The 16604-nt window shown below is 40.9% G+C and overlaps 1 protein-coding gene across 6 annotated transcripts in view; it reads right to left on the minus strand.

Moving 5' to 3' along the window:
* fat3a (FAT atypical cadherin 3a) overlaps positions 1–15235 on the minus strand; it is a 311463-nt gene extending 296228 nt beyond the window's left edge. For all 6 annotated transcript variants that reach the window (XM_061925528.1, XM_061925526.1, XM_061925527.1 and 3 more), the window contains exon 1: positions 15103–15235. The gene's annotated coding sequence lies outside the window, so the exon portion shown is untranslated. The remainder of the gene's footprint in view (positions 1–15102) is intronic.
* Between the last annotated feature and the right edge of the window lie 1369 nt (positions 15236–16604).

Genomic DNA, 16604 nt, shown 5'->3' on the forward strand with positions numbered 1-16604 from the left:
CTTAAAATCATGCAACTCTGGTTCACACTTGACCGAGCTAACCGTACTGGACAGACTTTGTATTCACCGGACAAAATATAACAAGTGCAAGGGTGTGCAGCGAGTTTGCTGTGCTAAGCTTGAGAGCAGTAGTGATGTCACCAACAAGTTCTCGTGGTGAAATCTTGAACATATTTGTTGGGTAAGGATTCAACAAGTCAAATTTAAGACTGTTTAAGACTTTTTTAAGACCATTATGGAAATAATTTAAGACCATTTTACAACCATACGGACAAAAAAGTACAAAGACAAAAGAAACAGGAAAAATAATAGAAATAATATACAAGAATTATGTTTTTTTTACAGTTCAACTGCTGTGAATACACTTCTAGCACAATGAAAATTAGTGTCTGCTTATTGTGTGTACTAGTATGATTTCACCAGTAAACATCTGATACTGATCTCTTACGGCAATTGGCCCCACTTTACCCATATAACACACCTTTGGGGGGGTAAGTTGATCCTTGTATAGTTGTGTAAGTGTTTGTGGCGTTTCAGCAGCTTTTGACACAAACTTATCTCGGATTTTTGACTTTTACATTATCATTCCATTCACTTTCACCACAATGTTTACAAACGCTTCCATCTTCGATGACTCAACATCCAAGTCCTAAACACTTTATGCATTTCCATCCACGGCTTCAAGCATGCATTAAATTGATCGTTCTGGAGCAGTAAAATTGTTAAACCCATTTTCTGCAAGTAATTTGTTTTTGCTGCAGGCTTTTGTTTAGTTTTCTCCGCTGCTATGCTAAGCTGTAAGAACACACCAATGCGCGTGCACACCACACTAACTGATGATACGCGATAAATTCCAACAGCAGCACAGGTAGCCTACTTTGGTTCCATTTTTTAGTTATGTTATAGCCTCCTCAAACATTAAAAACATTTAAAAACAAGACTAAAGCTTATGCATGTTTTAAATAAAAGTATTATTAATAGATTTTTAAGACCTTTCAAAATCGTACAAGTATATACACTTTTTATGAGATTTTAGAAGAGTATTAGACATTTTAAGGCCTATTTATTCGTCAAGCTGAGAACAACAGCACGGCACACTTTCCCACTTCACTATAATAGCCAGTGCGCCACATCCGGTCTGACGAAATTCATCCATCCATCCATTTTCTACCACTTGTCCCTTTCCGTGTCACGGGGGTGCTGGAGCCTATCCCAGCTGCATTTGGACCTTCCGGAAGGCGAGGTACACCCTGTAAAAGTCGCCACCTCATCACAGGGCCAACACAGATAGACAGACACAATAACAAACTAAAAGTTTCCAAAAAAAAACCTTACATAATCATAATGTACTTAAAGCACTTTTTGATACAATAAGAAAATGATTATGCTTTGACCTAAAATATTGGTCAAAATTGTCGAAAGATGTATAACTGGGTTGCGATCACGAACCCAGGGGCACATCCAGGTTTCAAGTGATGATCTGGAGTCCCATTAGGCTACCTTATTTACCTGAATCAGTGCAGATTTGGGTGTATTTTGAAAGGTTTAGAGGCAAAAATATATAAGCAATCATGGAAAAAATATTTTAAATGGGATGCAATGGATTTATACACTCTTAAGAAAAATATTTGATTCAAACCATTTATCATCACCAAGACGTTACTGCTCACTTCAAACTCACTTCATTTGACACTCACGATATTTATAGAAGAAAAGATTGGAGGCACATCATGTCTTTACATCTGGAGGGGTCCACAAATTAAACATTAATCTGTTAAAGACAATGTTGGACTTGTTCGTGCATCGGTAAGTTAAGTATTTGATTGACATAACGAGTGCCGTGGTGCTGTGATCATGACGCTAATAAGAAAAAGGATACATCTGTTTGCAGTTGATTTCCTGCTACAAATATTAGTCTCATCTACAATTCATGTCTGCAGTTGTTTTTAAGGTGTGAAGTTCATATTTTGTCTCATTATTTTGCTATAGATGTCCCTGTTGTTCAGCAATGTTAATTGCTAGCAATATCAAGATTCAGTATATGCTGTTGAGCCTACGAGACATTTATTCATCTAGTTTATTAATACTATTAAGGATTTTTTCTTGATGCTAACAAATAGCACCAAAGACACTCTAATGTGGTCATTAGCTTTCAGTTTCTTTTACGAATATCGACAACGTAAATATGGTGGATTAGACCAACAATCACAATATTTATTACTAGGACTTAACATGACGTTAGTTTCTTTGCTCAACCAGGTCTTCTTAGTTATTTAGGCATTGCCACCACAAAAGAACACAAACTAATGCAATCTCTTGTCCTTTTCTTAGGTTTAATTCTTCTATCAAACACTAGTATTATAGCAGAGAATAAACTTGATTGCATCACAGAAAGATTCTTAAACAAATCAAATGTTGAAACAAACATTTTACAAAGTGATCGCTGCAAACACAAGCATGGTCCAATTGTATTCCACAAGATGATGAAAGTGGTATTTATAAGTGCCATTTCCTTCGACGCACTTTAGTTTTTTGCCTGATTTTATTACCTTAATTAACCACTACTTTCTGGGCTATATAATAGCTCTTTCCAAGCTCTCTATTTTAATGACTGGAACACCGAAGAAGAGAACACCAATACAGCATTTTCTGCTCAAACTGTACACTCACTCTCACTTGTTTTAATGCTACACTCAAGCTGCTTGACCATCATGTCAATCAAAACGCGAAGAAGAAAAACGGATATGACATCATATGCAACCCAGCTATTGCACAAAAAAATGTGAGGAGTTTTGCATTTAATCAACAAACTTATATTTAAATTTTATTTGACACAAACAGCCACATTATGGTGGTAAAATAAGAGTAAAAGGTAAAAAAACGGAATTGAAAAAATATATAATTTTAGTTTTTTTTATATTACTTTCGTTATTTCAAGTTACTGTTATTGCTATTAATACTATTTAGGGTGTGGTTTATTTGTTACTAAATTATATCCATAGTTTTTTAAAACTATATTTAAAGATTAATTTTAGTCGTACAATAAATAGTCATGTTTTCAAATGAATGTATAATTGTGTAATTAATCGTGATTACAATATCAATCATAACAATAGTGATTATTATTTTTCCCATAATCGTCCAGCCCTTCTAGAGTGGAAACATATCGGCTTCACAGCTGTAACGCGGCCACAACGTAAAACATACGCATTTGTTTGAATTCGGGGGTGAGGGCACTGGGCTGGTTGATTGAATTATAAATCATGATTTTCTTGCTTAAATAAGTCTTATTATGCAAAACCAACTTTTCTTACCTGGTGGTACCTGTTTTTGTGTATTTGGGATCTGTATAAGTCCCGAAATGGTGGAAATATTTATAGATACTCAGTGGATTAGTGGTTAGAGTGTCCGCTCTGAGATTGGTAGGTTGTGAGTTCAAACCCCGGCCGAGTCATACCAAAGACTATAAAAATGGGACCCATTACCTCCCTGCTTGGCACTCAGCATCAAGGGTTGGAATTGGGGGTTAAATCACCAAAAATGATTCCCGGGCACGGCACCGCTGCTGCCCACTGCTCCCCACTGCTCCCCACACCTCCCAGGGGGTGAACAAGGGGATGGGTCAAATGCAGAGGACAAATTTCACCACACCTAGTGTGTGTGTGACAATCATTGGTACTTTAAAGGCCTACTGAAACCCACTACTACCGACCACGCAGTCTGATAGTTTATATATCAATGATGAAATCTTAACATTGCAACACATGCCAATACGGCCGGGTTAGCTTACTAAAGTCCTGCTGAAAACGTCTCGGTATGATGACGTCAGCGCGTGACGTCACGGATTGTGGAGGACATTTTGGGACAGCATGGTGGCCAGCTATTAAGTCGTCTGTTTTCATCACAAAATTCCACAGTATTCTGGACATCTGTGTTGGTGAATCTTTTGCAATTTGTTCAATGAACAATGGAGACAGCAAAGAAGAAAGCTGTAGGTGGGAAGCGGTGTATTGCGGCCGACTGCAGCAACACAAAAACAGCCGGTGTTTCATTGTTTACATTCCCGGAAGATGACAGTCAAGCTTTACCATTGGCCTGTGGAGAACTGGGACAACAGAGACTCTTACCAGGAGGACTTTGAGTTGGATGCGCAGACGCGGTACCGTGAGTATGCATGCAGCTGCGACTTCCAAACATTTGATCGTTTGCCCATAAGTGCGTGCCGCTATGTGCATGTCACGTACGTAACTTTGGGGACTTTAGGGAAATATATGTGCTGTATGAATTTTGGGGAGGTGAACGGTACTTTGGGCTGTGGGATTGAGTGTGTTGTGCAGGTGTTTGAGTTGTATTGGCGGGTTATATGGACGGGAGGGGGGAGGTGTTTGTTATGCGAGATTAATTTGTGGCATATTAAATATAAGCCTGGTTGTGTTGTGGCTAATAGAGTATATACAGGTAAAAGCCAGTAAATTAGAATATTTTGAAAAACTTGATTTATTTCAGTAATTGCATTCAAAAGGTGTAACTTGTACATTATATTTATTCATTGCACACAGACTGATGCATTCAAATGTTTATTTCATTTAATTTTGATGATTTGAAGTGGCAACAAATGAAAATCCAAAATTCCGTGTGTCACAAAATTAGAATATTACTTAAGGCTAATACAAAAAAGGGATTTTTAGAAATGTTGGCCAACTGAAAAGTATGAAAATGAAAAATATGAGCATGTACAATACTCAATACTTGCTTGGAGCTCCTTTTGCCTCAATTACTGCGTTAATGCGGCGTGGCATGGAGTCGATGAGTTTCTGGCACTGCTCAGGTGTTATGAGAGCCCAGGTTGCTCTGATAGTGGCCTTCAACTCTTCTGCGTTTTTGGGTCTGGCATTCTGCATCTTCCTTTTCACAATACCCCACAGATTTTCTATGGGGCTAAGGTCAGGGGAGTTGGCGGGCCATTTTAGAACAGAAATACCATGGTCCGTAAACCAGGCACGGGTAGATTTTGCGCTGTGTGCAGGCGCCAAGTCCTGTTGGAACTTGAAATCTCCATCTCCATAGAGCAGGTCAGCAGCAGGAAGCATGAAGTGCTCTAAAACTTGCTGGTAGACGGCTGCGTTGACCCTGGATCTCAGGAAACAGAGTGGACCGACACCAGCAGATGACATGGCACCCCAAACCATCACTGATGGTGGAAACTTTACACTAGACTTCAGGCAACGTGGATCATGTGCCTCTCCTGTCTTCCTCCAGACTCTGGGACCTCGATTTCCAAAGGAAATGCAAAATTTGCATGGTTGGGTGATGGTTTGGGGTGCCATGTCATCTGCTGGTGTCGGTCCACTCTGTTTCCTGAGATCCAGGGTCAACGCAGCCGTCTACCAGCAAGTTTTAGAGCACTTCATGCTTCCTGCTGCTAACCTGCTCTATGGAGATGGAGATTTCAAGTTCCAACAGGACTTGGCGCCTGCACACAGCGCAAAATCTACCCGTGCCTGGTTTACGGACCATGGTATTTCTGTTCTAAATTGGCCCGCCAACTCCCCTGACCTTAGCCCCATAGAAAATCTGTGGGGTATTGTGAAAAGGAAGATGCAGAATGCCAGAACCAAAAACGCAGAAGAGTTGAAGGCCACTATCAGAGCAACCTGGGCTCTCATAACACCTGAGCAGTGCCAGAAACTCATCGACTCCATGCCACGCCGCATTAACGCAGTAATTGAGGCAAAAGGAGCTCCAACCAAGTATTGAGTATTGTACATGCTCATATTTTTCATTTTCATACTTTTCAGTTGGCCAACATTTCTAAAAATCCCTTTTTTGTATTAGCCTTAAGTAATATTCTAATTTTGTGACACACGGAATTTTGGATTTTCATTTGTTGCCACTTCAAATCATCAAAATTAAATGAAATAAACATTTGAATGCATCAGTCTGTGTGCAATGAATAAATATAATGTACAAGTTACACCTTTTGAATGCAATTAGTGAAATAAATCAAGTTTTTCAAAATATTCTAATTTACTGGCTTTTACCTGTATATATGTCTTGTGTTTATTTATTGTTTTAGTCATTCCCAGCTGAATATCAGGTCCCACCCGCCTCTCACAGCATCTTCCCTATCTGAATCGCTCCCACTACCCTCTAGTCCTTCACTCTCACTTTCCTCATCCACGAATCTTTCATCCTCGCTCAAATTAATGGGGAAATCGTCGCTTTCTCGGTCCGAATCGCTCTCGCTGCTGGTGGCCATGATTGTAAACAATGTGCAGATGTGAGGAGCTCCACAACCTGTGACGTCACGCTACTCGTCTGCTCCTTCCGGTACAGGCAAGGCTTTTTTATCAGCGACCAAAAGTTGCGAACTTTATCGTCGATGTTCTCTACTAAATCCTTTCAGCAAAAATATGGCAATATCGCAAAATTATCAAGTATGACACATAGAATGGACCTGCTATCCCCGTTTAAATAAGAAAATCGCATTTCAGTAGGCCTTTAACTTTAACTTAAATCAATCTTACATTTTTCCAAACTTTCTCCAAACGAGCCCTTTGGAATTTGAGGCTTTAGTGACATATTTTGCCTTAGTTACATCAGTGGATATCGCCCAGGGTTTCCCTCAGCGCTTTGTTGTTAAGGCGGCCGCCTTAACAACAAAGAGCCACCGCCTAAACTAAAGTCTTAACAAGCTGCTCCACTTAGTTCTGCTTCTGCCTCTGTCAGTATGTCTCTGCAGCACCCTGCATTGTCCCACCCACAGAACCATCTGATTGGTTACACGCAAAGCGGTAACAGCCAATCAGCAGTGCGTATTCAGAGCGCATGTAACAGCCAATCAGCAGTGCGTATTCAGAACGCATGTAACAGCCAATCAGCAGTGCGTATTCAGAGCGCATGTAACAGTCAATCAGCAGTGCGTATTCAGAGCACATAAAGTCAGTGCTCACGATAGAGGCAGGCAGAGAGGAGAGACAGTGGGGTGAGCAGATAGGTGTTTAGCAGGTAAGCATAAGGCAGCGGACTCTCCCCAAATTATAATAAACACCCCCCAGTCAACATCACTATGAGCCCGTTGACGTTTTAGAAACATAAGCGGCAGCTCAGCTCGCTCGCAGTCCTTGAGGTGAAGGCTAATTAGCTTGTAGCGTAACGTTAGCTCACTGTGCAGTGTGTGTGTGTGTATTACGGACAGAAAACCCCTGTCTGTCTGAGAGAAAGACAAGCATTATTGACCTACAGTTAACAACTAAGTTATTTCACTTTACCTTGTTCTGTGTTGATTGAGCTGTGTTGAAGCAGCAAAAAAGGACATTATGTTAAATGAAGAGTTTCTGTCTCTGATAGTTGATATAATAATGTGACTGCATCATAAAGCCTACATGAACTCCATGGTGTTCAGGGATGAATAGTGTCTCCTATTGCTATTGTACTATTGTTTCAGCTATAGTTACATTCATCATTAGTAATGTAGCAGCCTAGTTTTGAATGGCAGGGTCCCTGCTATCACATGTTGATAAAAATATAACATTTACATAATAAAAATCAACTACAGCATTCCCAAATACTGTAATAAATTAAGCATGATGAGTTGAGCATATGTCAGCATGTGGCCCCACTTTTAACTCTTTTTTTCAAACGCTTATTGCAAACGCTTACTTCATTAATTTGACTTTGTAAGTCATTATTTTGTCATAGTAAGCCATTATTTTGTCATTATTTTTGACTTAGTAGATTACTAAGTCATAATAATGACGTACTTAGTATCTCAGGTAACTAGGACTGTTTTGTTTTTACTTTACGGAAAAAATATCGAGATATATATCGTATATCGCCATTCAGCAAATGGAGCGGAAAACACAACCAAAGGTTGTAGGCTTCTTCACGCGACGAAGCCGGCCTACTTCACCGCAGTCTGTAGTCTATTGCCCCCCAGGCTGTGGTGGCGAGGTGGAGACGTGATGGCGACAGGCCGATCCTTACACCCACCTGCCCCCTTCCCCGCTCCCCTCCCCCTGGAGAGTCACCACCTTAACTAACAAATTTTCTGGGGGAAACACTGTCGCCATATATGGTTTATCGGAACAGCTTTGTGCGAGTCCGCCATTTTTATTTAGTTGTATTCAATAAGTTCCTTAGTTTTGTCTATCCTCTTCTTGTGGGGCATTGACGGGGTGAAGACAGAGTCGATGGGGGCTTGGCCTGAAGGAGGGCCCACAAAACGGCGTATTCTGAAGTGACAGTCAGAATGCTGCTTGAAAATGGACTGTAAAACAAAATGTATGCAAAATTTTTACCAAAGCAGGACCATTATGTTTTAAGTAGACCACAACAAAGTATTAAGTGTAGAAAAAAAATCATAATATGACCCCTTTAATTGAGATTGCGATTACTATTTTTCACACGCATGCACTCACACATGTGATTTCATATTGAAGAAATCCCACTGTTTTTGTCATGGTTATCATTATAATTCGATTCCTTAATGTCTTGTCCTGCTTTAAAGAAACTATAATAATTAATACAACAACAATAAACAATAATCAAACAAGTCAAAACAAATGGTATGCTCGCTTACTCCACAACACATTCATGCAGTAGAAATGACAAATCGAAAGAAATGTCAATTAATTAATGCGATCGCTCCTCCTGCAGATGAATGGTAGCTAGCGAGCCACGAGCAGCAGAGCTGCTTCGCTCTGGCCAGCAAGGCTCGCAGCGGGACAGGGAGCATCAGGAGGAAGATTCGGCTCTTGTGCTAACAGCAGCGCAGCGTGATTCCCTGCATACTCCACAAGCTCGTGTAGTGTGCATTACCACCGCCGTGAAAGGCAAGGTGCTGAAGCCTACAGAACACCTCCTCCATAAGCATGCAGCCCAGACTTTGACCAGCGGAAGTCAGCGATAGCGCTAGGAAGGGAGTCACTCCTTCGTTGTTTTGTAACACTTCACTTACCTGGTTAAATATGTAAACCAGGCTTGTCCAAAAGGCAGCCATGGCACATTGTACAAATAAAATATATAAAACATCAAAAATAGAGAAAAAGAGTAAAAAGTCATGATGTAACGAGAAAAAGCTGAAATGTTAATACTAATAACTAGGGCTGCAACTAACAACTATTTTTATAATCAACCAATCATCGACTATCTTGACAATTAGTCGACTATTCAGAGGCTCTAATTTAGCCATTGTGTCAACTAACACTAAAGACAATAATGATGACTGCATTAAACTCTAATTTATTGCTGCTAATTGGTTCCAGGCCTTACCATGGTAAATTAATTTTCCTCAAGTAGAAATGATTCCTTATAAATTGAATATTTCCGTAGCTAGAGCATAAAAATACCTGATAAACGACCTTCTACAGGGTTTCCCTTATATTGCCAACATACCTGTGTCGATGGGGGTGTGGCTCGGGGCATGGTGAAGGGCCAGGCAGAGGTAATATGATGTCATCAAATAATTTGCTTTTATGCATATATTGTCTTTAAAGACACAAACAAGTATACACACATTTAAAACAAATGTATCATTAATAATTAGTATGGACATATTTTTCTTATATCGTTTTCCTCTATTTTCCAATTATTGCTGCTTATTGTACGATGTACTTTAAGAATTTTTTTTCGAGAGATTTCTTCAATCATTTTATTAAAAACAACTAGGAACAATCGTAGCATCTTTTTGTGGTGTTAAGATATACTGTACTCGTGTTTAGATGTTCAGAGACTCTTTACTTATGTCACTCTGTGTCCGCTATGAACTGCAAGCGGCAGCGAGCCTGACGTCACACTCGTTTTGCGCTTCTGTGGCTGAAACCCAGCGTACAGCAGGCGAGGATAAATAAACAGTGTTCATCATGTCTTCTTTAAATATTTGTGAAATTATTTTTGTGTAAATAACGTATGACTGTATTTTGGTCTCCCATATCTCTTAATATATAAAACTATTCTGCACACAATAATATAATAGCACTTTATTGTCATTGCACTTAAAAAAATCCAACGACATTACTTTCCAGTACAACCGCCCGAACAGGACCGAAATATTTTACTAGTTGTGTTGGGAGAATATTTCTACATGGGGGAAGTGATCGAAGCTTGTCAGGATGCACCGCTGTCGAGACACAAAGCACACCATGCTATCGCGCTTCTTGCCGGGCAAAACCCGCGGTCGACCCGCTGAATTTTAGACACAGCGCAGGCCGAGGTGTAGCTCTTATTTTGAAAAGATAATGACAGTGGTGGACATTTTTGGACACCTCACGATACGATTACGATTCAGGGGCTACGATTTGATTACAAATCCATTTTTCTAAGCATATTTAATTATAATATTGTATATTATTGTTATAATATACTATAAATGTATTATAAGTAATTATTATGTATAAAGTGCTCCTTCTTTGGCTACTACTGCTTTAGCTACTGCATCATTTTCAGGTGTTGGATGTTAGTGCGCACGGTAGAGATGCGCGGTTTGCGGGCACAACCGCGGAGTCCGTGGATTATCCGCGGATCGGGCGGATGAAATTTAAAAAAATTAGATTTTATCCGCGGGTCGGCTCGGGTCGGGTGGTTGAAATAAAAAACAATTTGATTTTAAATAGATTCAGGCGGGTGGCAGTTAAACCAATTCGGAAATATATATACATAGTTAAATGTTGTTACCCACATACGAAAAACGAGCAGGCACCTGCTGCATATGCCACAACAGAAGAAAAAAAAAAAAAGAGATGGACACTTTTACGGAGCGGAGAAGGGACGCCTCGCCGGGGTCCGGGACCGAGGCCCCTTCCCCCGAGAGGGCCCCACCGGGAGCCGTAGCTGAGGCGATCCGCCCGACGCACATCCAGGGTCACCACCGCGCCCACCGCACCGACACCCCGCCTCGTCCGCCTTCGCCGCGGCCGGCGTCACGCGCAGCAGGTAAGCAGCTTACCTGCCCGCCACCCCCGTGGCCAGGGGCTCGTAACAGGGGTCACTCCGCGCGCTCCGCCCGCGCAGCTTACCTGCCCGCCACCCTTGTTGCCGGGGGCGCGTAACAGGGGTCACTCCGCACGCAGTGCGCTCACGAAAGGGGTGGGGCTCACCCTGGTTGATAGACAGCAGCTAGGACGGTGGCCATGGAAGTCGGAACCCGCTAAGGAGTGTGTAACAACCCACCTGCCGAATCAACTAGCCCTGAAAATGGATGGCGCTGGAGCGTCGGGCCCATATACCCGGCCGTCGCCGGCAGCGAGAGGCGCTTGGAGGTGCGCTCAGCGCGGCTCCCATATGATTGCGCACTGGTATGCGTCTGGGTCGTGACAGTGTGGCACGCGAATGTCTGTGCTGCATTGGATCAGTCTCCTTTCTTTAACAGGCAAAAGCTTTATAACCTCACTAATGCCTTGCATCGTCTATATTAGATATATAACAACGGGCGGGTGCGGGCGGATGGCGGGCGGATGCGGTTCTGATCAAATGTTAGATCGGGTGGATTGCGGATGGTTGACGACTTTCTGATGCGGTTGCGGATGAAATAATTGCCTATCCGCGCATCTCTAGCGCACGGCATAGATATATATATATATGGAAGACTAGATATGTGAGAACTGTAGTAGCCTCCAAAGTGATAAAACAAATAAACGTCCCTACTTGGCGAGTGGGCATTCTTGATTTAATTTTCTTGTCTTTACTTTGCCCCAGTTGCCATAAACTCGCGGCTCCAAGTCATGCGTCGTCTATCTACTCATAAAAAAGTGTTGCCGGTCTGACTTAATAATCTACTTGCTAATTTCCTCCTCTTAGCTGGTTCCTCTCTGCTGTAACAAAGTTCCAGTTAAACTTGTGTTGAAATGTACAAAGCACGTTTTTTCAAGCTAGCTTAGCGCCGCAATTAGCATGTTCTCCTCTCCCCCCTCCTCCGTGTGAGTGCACACTCGATCTAAATTTTAGAACCGTCTCTATTACTTTATTTAACATACATAAATAAACGATATTTGAACATTAGTCTATTGATTCATGGACGCATCGGAAAATGGATAATTGTTCCCACCTCTGGTAGTGAATGACCCTTCCGTTGGTCCGGAAAATATGTTATGACTTTTACTTCTTTTCAAGTTTGATGTCGTCTTGATGCTGCTACAGAGCCAACACCTTCACGAAACTGTGAATTTGCCTTTTTTGTGAGGTGGAAAAAATATTTTTGTTCACTTAAATGAAAGACAGTATTCATTTTACACATATATTTAATTAACTTTAGCAGATTTGTTCACTATATAAGTGATAGACCACATCCAGTACGTTACTGACAACTAGTCAGTCAGTATACGCTTCTTTAGGACTATTCAACTGGCGGCCTGCGGGCCACATGCGGCCCGTTAAAACTTTTCATTTGGTCCACCGAACGTATAAAAAAATAATTCAAAAGAAAGAACATCTATCATCAACTAAACTTGTTAACTATCTGTCGAGCTGCACACGCTGGAAACGAGTAGCGAGGGCAGAATAATTAATTTATTGACACTGCAGTGTGAAAGCTGATGTGTTTACTTTGTAAATAAATAAACGCTGTCTTTCTATACATAGTTGAATAGCCTTACACTACTACATATTGCCATCTGTTTATTTCTTCTTAAAACATGCCCTACATTTGACTGCTAGTGGACTATGCCCAAAAACTAATATATTAGATTTCACTATGATAATCCTTAGTCGAAGACAGACCTAGACTATTCTTTGAACCTCTACTAAAATAACTAATTACAAGGGCTGGGGCAATATGGCTGAAAACTGTATCACGATATACTGGTAAAAAAAGTATTTATATTTTTTATGACCTATCGAAATAACAAATGTTAGCATTTTTATTTCAAATGTAACTTTCCTATAATTATAATCCCCTCAGCTGTTAGGGCAGAAAGGAAAGGAAATGTCAACAAAACCATGGAAAACACTCAATTATCCACCCATCCATCCATTTTCTACCTCCTGTCCCTCTTGGGGCCGTGGAGGGTGTTGTAGCCTATCCCAGCTGCACTTGGGCGGAAGGCGTGGTAAACCCTGGACAAGTCGCCACCTCATCGCAGGGCCAACACAGATAGACAGGCAACATTCACACTCACATTCACACACGAGGGCCAATTTAGTGTTGCCAATCAACCTACCCCCATGTGCATGTTTTTGGAGATGGGAGGAAGCCGGAGTACCCCGAGAAAACCCACGCAGTCACGGGGAGGACATGAAAACTCCACACAGAAAGACCCGGGGATCGAACCCAGGACCTTCGTACTGAAACAAATTTCTAAAATCACAATAAACACTTAACAATAACCTCTTTAAATTAAGGTGCAAAAATAAGGAATATGTAAGCAATGCTTTAATAAAGTGTACCAAAATAATGCAAAGTGTGAAAATGTAAACATAGAGAAATCTAATAAGAACTACAGTAGTTTTTGCAGGTTTACTGCCAGGAAGTTATGTGATTTGTGTAACATATGATTTGGTCTGTGTTATATTTTGTTACATATGATTTGGTCTGTGTTATATTTTGTTATTAATTGTATTTATAGAGTCCTGCACTTTAGTTAATTAGGGTTTAATTTAATTTCCTTACTCTCAGCAGCATTCATTTTGAATGTATCTTCTCACTCCATGCAGAGAATCAACGACGAGGCAGTAAGATGGCGCAACCATACACTTCCAATGACTTCCTGTTTTGCTAAATTACCAGACCCCGAGTGCCTTTGTTCATGCAACCAACGGTACTTTATTCTTTCCAGTTTCTTGCGACCCAAAAAATATATGTATATACCGAACGTTTTATTGAACGCATTTTTAATAATATCTATCGTGTCTATCCCGACATAAATTGATATTGTTTTATCGGCCCAGCCATACTAACAGCACAATTTTTTTTTTTTCATATCAAATGTTTTAAGTGTTGTCGCCAATTACGCCTACACTCCAGCAACCCACCGCCACAAATACATTGCAGTTCAATGGGAAACACTGCACGCTGATGAAAAAACCGAGGATAAACGCCAACAAAATAACATTTTCAATTCGCATATCAAATCACCAAATATCGGCCTCCAGCTTCAGAGAGGTGACAAGGGAGGGGCATGGATAAGAGGTGATGTGGTGGTAGAGAGGGAGGTGATGGAGACAGAAGTGAGGAGGAGCTGTAACACAGGCCCACAGAGCATGGAAGACAGATGTGCAGTTGTTGGGCTTTCCACCAGCTGAAAGGTGAGAGAAGAAATCCTGCAGATGTGTGAACAGTGTTTGTGTGTGTGCGTGTCTGTGTGTGTGCATTGTTTAACAGGTAAAAAAAAGCAAGCTATTCTACTCACTTGGGTCATATTCTCCATTGGGTCATATTGGCTATTTAGCCACATGTACCCTGATGGTCAGCAAACACTGTATATTCCACCCCATGCTAAAGCAACCTCAAATGACGACTACACTTCCGTAATGGAGATCCATGGAACATTTTGGAGCAGCTTCCTGTATTGCTTCCATTTGCTTGTCTGCAGCGACGTGCATTCCAACACAAATCAGCCTGACAGTCACAGACCTCAACAACCACAAACATCCAACCCCACCATTGCATATTTTCAACAATGAAAGCACAGAATACCACATCAATTAGCAGCTATCAAGTATCTGGTTTGTGCAGGAGAACCCACCGTACACCTGTCTCTGCAGGATATCATCAATCACACTGAGCCTTTTCCCCTGCAAATATAAGCAGGAGTGTATCACCTTACAACATAGGTTGGTGGAGGGAAAGGAGAAGCCATGATAATAAGCACAGTGGGATGTAGTCCGGATGGGGCTACTGGAGCGTTGCAAAACCAAAGCAATTTGAGACTGAAACCCCGCGCTTATCATAAGCAATCAGCACGTATCTGTTATTGAGGACACTGTGCTGCAGGACAACATTAAAGACAGTTTCTCCGACACAGCCTTGAAAATGACGTTCAGAAGAAAAGCATCACTGGTTGCAGAAATCATCGTTCCACCGCATTCGTGGTCGCACGTTTCAATACATGTTTCGAACTTTGCACGGCTAATCTCACAAATAATGGCGGTTTTAGCTGCAACACTTACCCGGTCACGCTGCACAATATCCTGGGGAAGAAAAGTTGTACGGGCTTTTTCCCCTTCACGCAAGGAATCACCGGAATACAGAGCGAGTGTCTGCTGGGCGAGGAGAAGATGCTCCGCTGCGCTTTCTCCTCCGTTGCCGCGCGCTCGTGGTGGGGCCTGGTCGCGCGCAGAAGCACGAGGGGACAGCGCCGCCTGCAGAACGATAAAAAAGAACACGTGCAAATCAGATCTGTCCTAATATTGAAATTAATGATTGCAGATCAATATCGGATCAATACCTGTGTAATGAGATCATATTTTAAGTTATTTTCAATATGTGTATTTTCACAAATATATTTGTGAATATCTATCAACATTGTTGATGTTATGTATCTATATATGGTTTACAAATGCAGATACTAGGAAAAGCCATAGGATTTGATAGAGAGCCAATACCGTAGCTTTTGCTTATTTTTTATTTGACTTTATTTCTGCTTAAAAATGTGTGTAATAGGAGAGAACAATTGTATTTTGTTGTTATTGTTACATATTTTTAAATTGTTTACAATAAGTGTTAATAAAAATATGTATCCCAACTGTATTTATAGAGCCTTTGAAAATCAACCACAGATTAGAAACAAATATCAGTACACCAAAAACAATACAAATTCATTTATATAGGAAAGCATACGAGCAAATACATAAAACACACTTCAACATATAATTTAAAACATAAGTAAAATTGATATTTAGAAATACAAAGATTAGATAAATAATGATCTTAAAACAATCATTCAAATAAAGGGGACTTAAAATTAAAAAGAGTTCTATGTGACGATCTGTCATTTCACTTCTGGTTGTGGTTACTTGTTCGGTGTTTGTTTCCTGTCGGCGCTGTTGTTTTTGTTCCCTTTCCTGCTTGTCTCTCTGAGCGCTCGTTTCCCTCACCTGTCCCTGATTGGCAGCCCTGCACAATAGGTTGCAGTTGCCAATCAGGAGGCTATTTATGCCTCCCTCGCCTGTTCCTCGGGGCTCAAGGATTGACTATATTAGGGACCTTATGCTGGATGCATGACTTCTCCTCCTTGTAGGAGTATAAAAAACTCTTACCTGCACGTCGTTCTCCTGTTTCCAGCATCTCGGGGTCACAACCGCCACAGCCATGTGGGTTACTTACATTCTAAGTCTCAATAAAGCAGTAAGTAAAAATAGTTTTAAGATAGGTCTTAAATGTGGTAAAAGAGGAATAGCGTGTTTCTTTAAACATGTTTTTATGTTTTTATTATTATTGAAAATCAATGAGAAAAGCACAAACTAATTTAATGATATCAATGGCCTTCCTGGCTCTGTATTCAGGTCACAGATGTGGCCTGCAGCTAATTTTTTAATGACTCGCAGCACATTTAAAAAATACTACACAAAAAAAATAATAATAATAAATTGGAATAAAAGAGCAGACAGGTGTAACGTAATAAGATTAAGTCGATATGTTGACGCTTGTAACAGAAAACTGACAAGCAGGA

The sequence above is a fragment of the Nerophis lumbriciformis genome, linkage group LG30 (genome assembly GCF_033978685.3).
Source record: "Nerophis lumbriciformis linkage group LG30, RoL_Nlum_v2.1, whole genome shotgun sequence".
Classification (NCBI taxonomy): Eukaryota; Metazoa; Chordata; class Actinopteri; order Syngnathiformes; family Syngnathidae; genus Nerophis; species Nerophis lumbriciformis.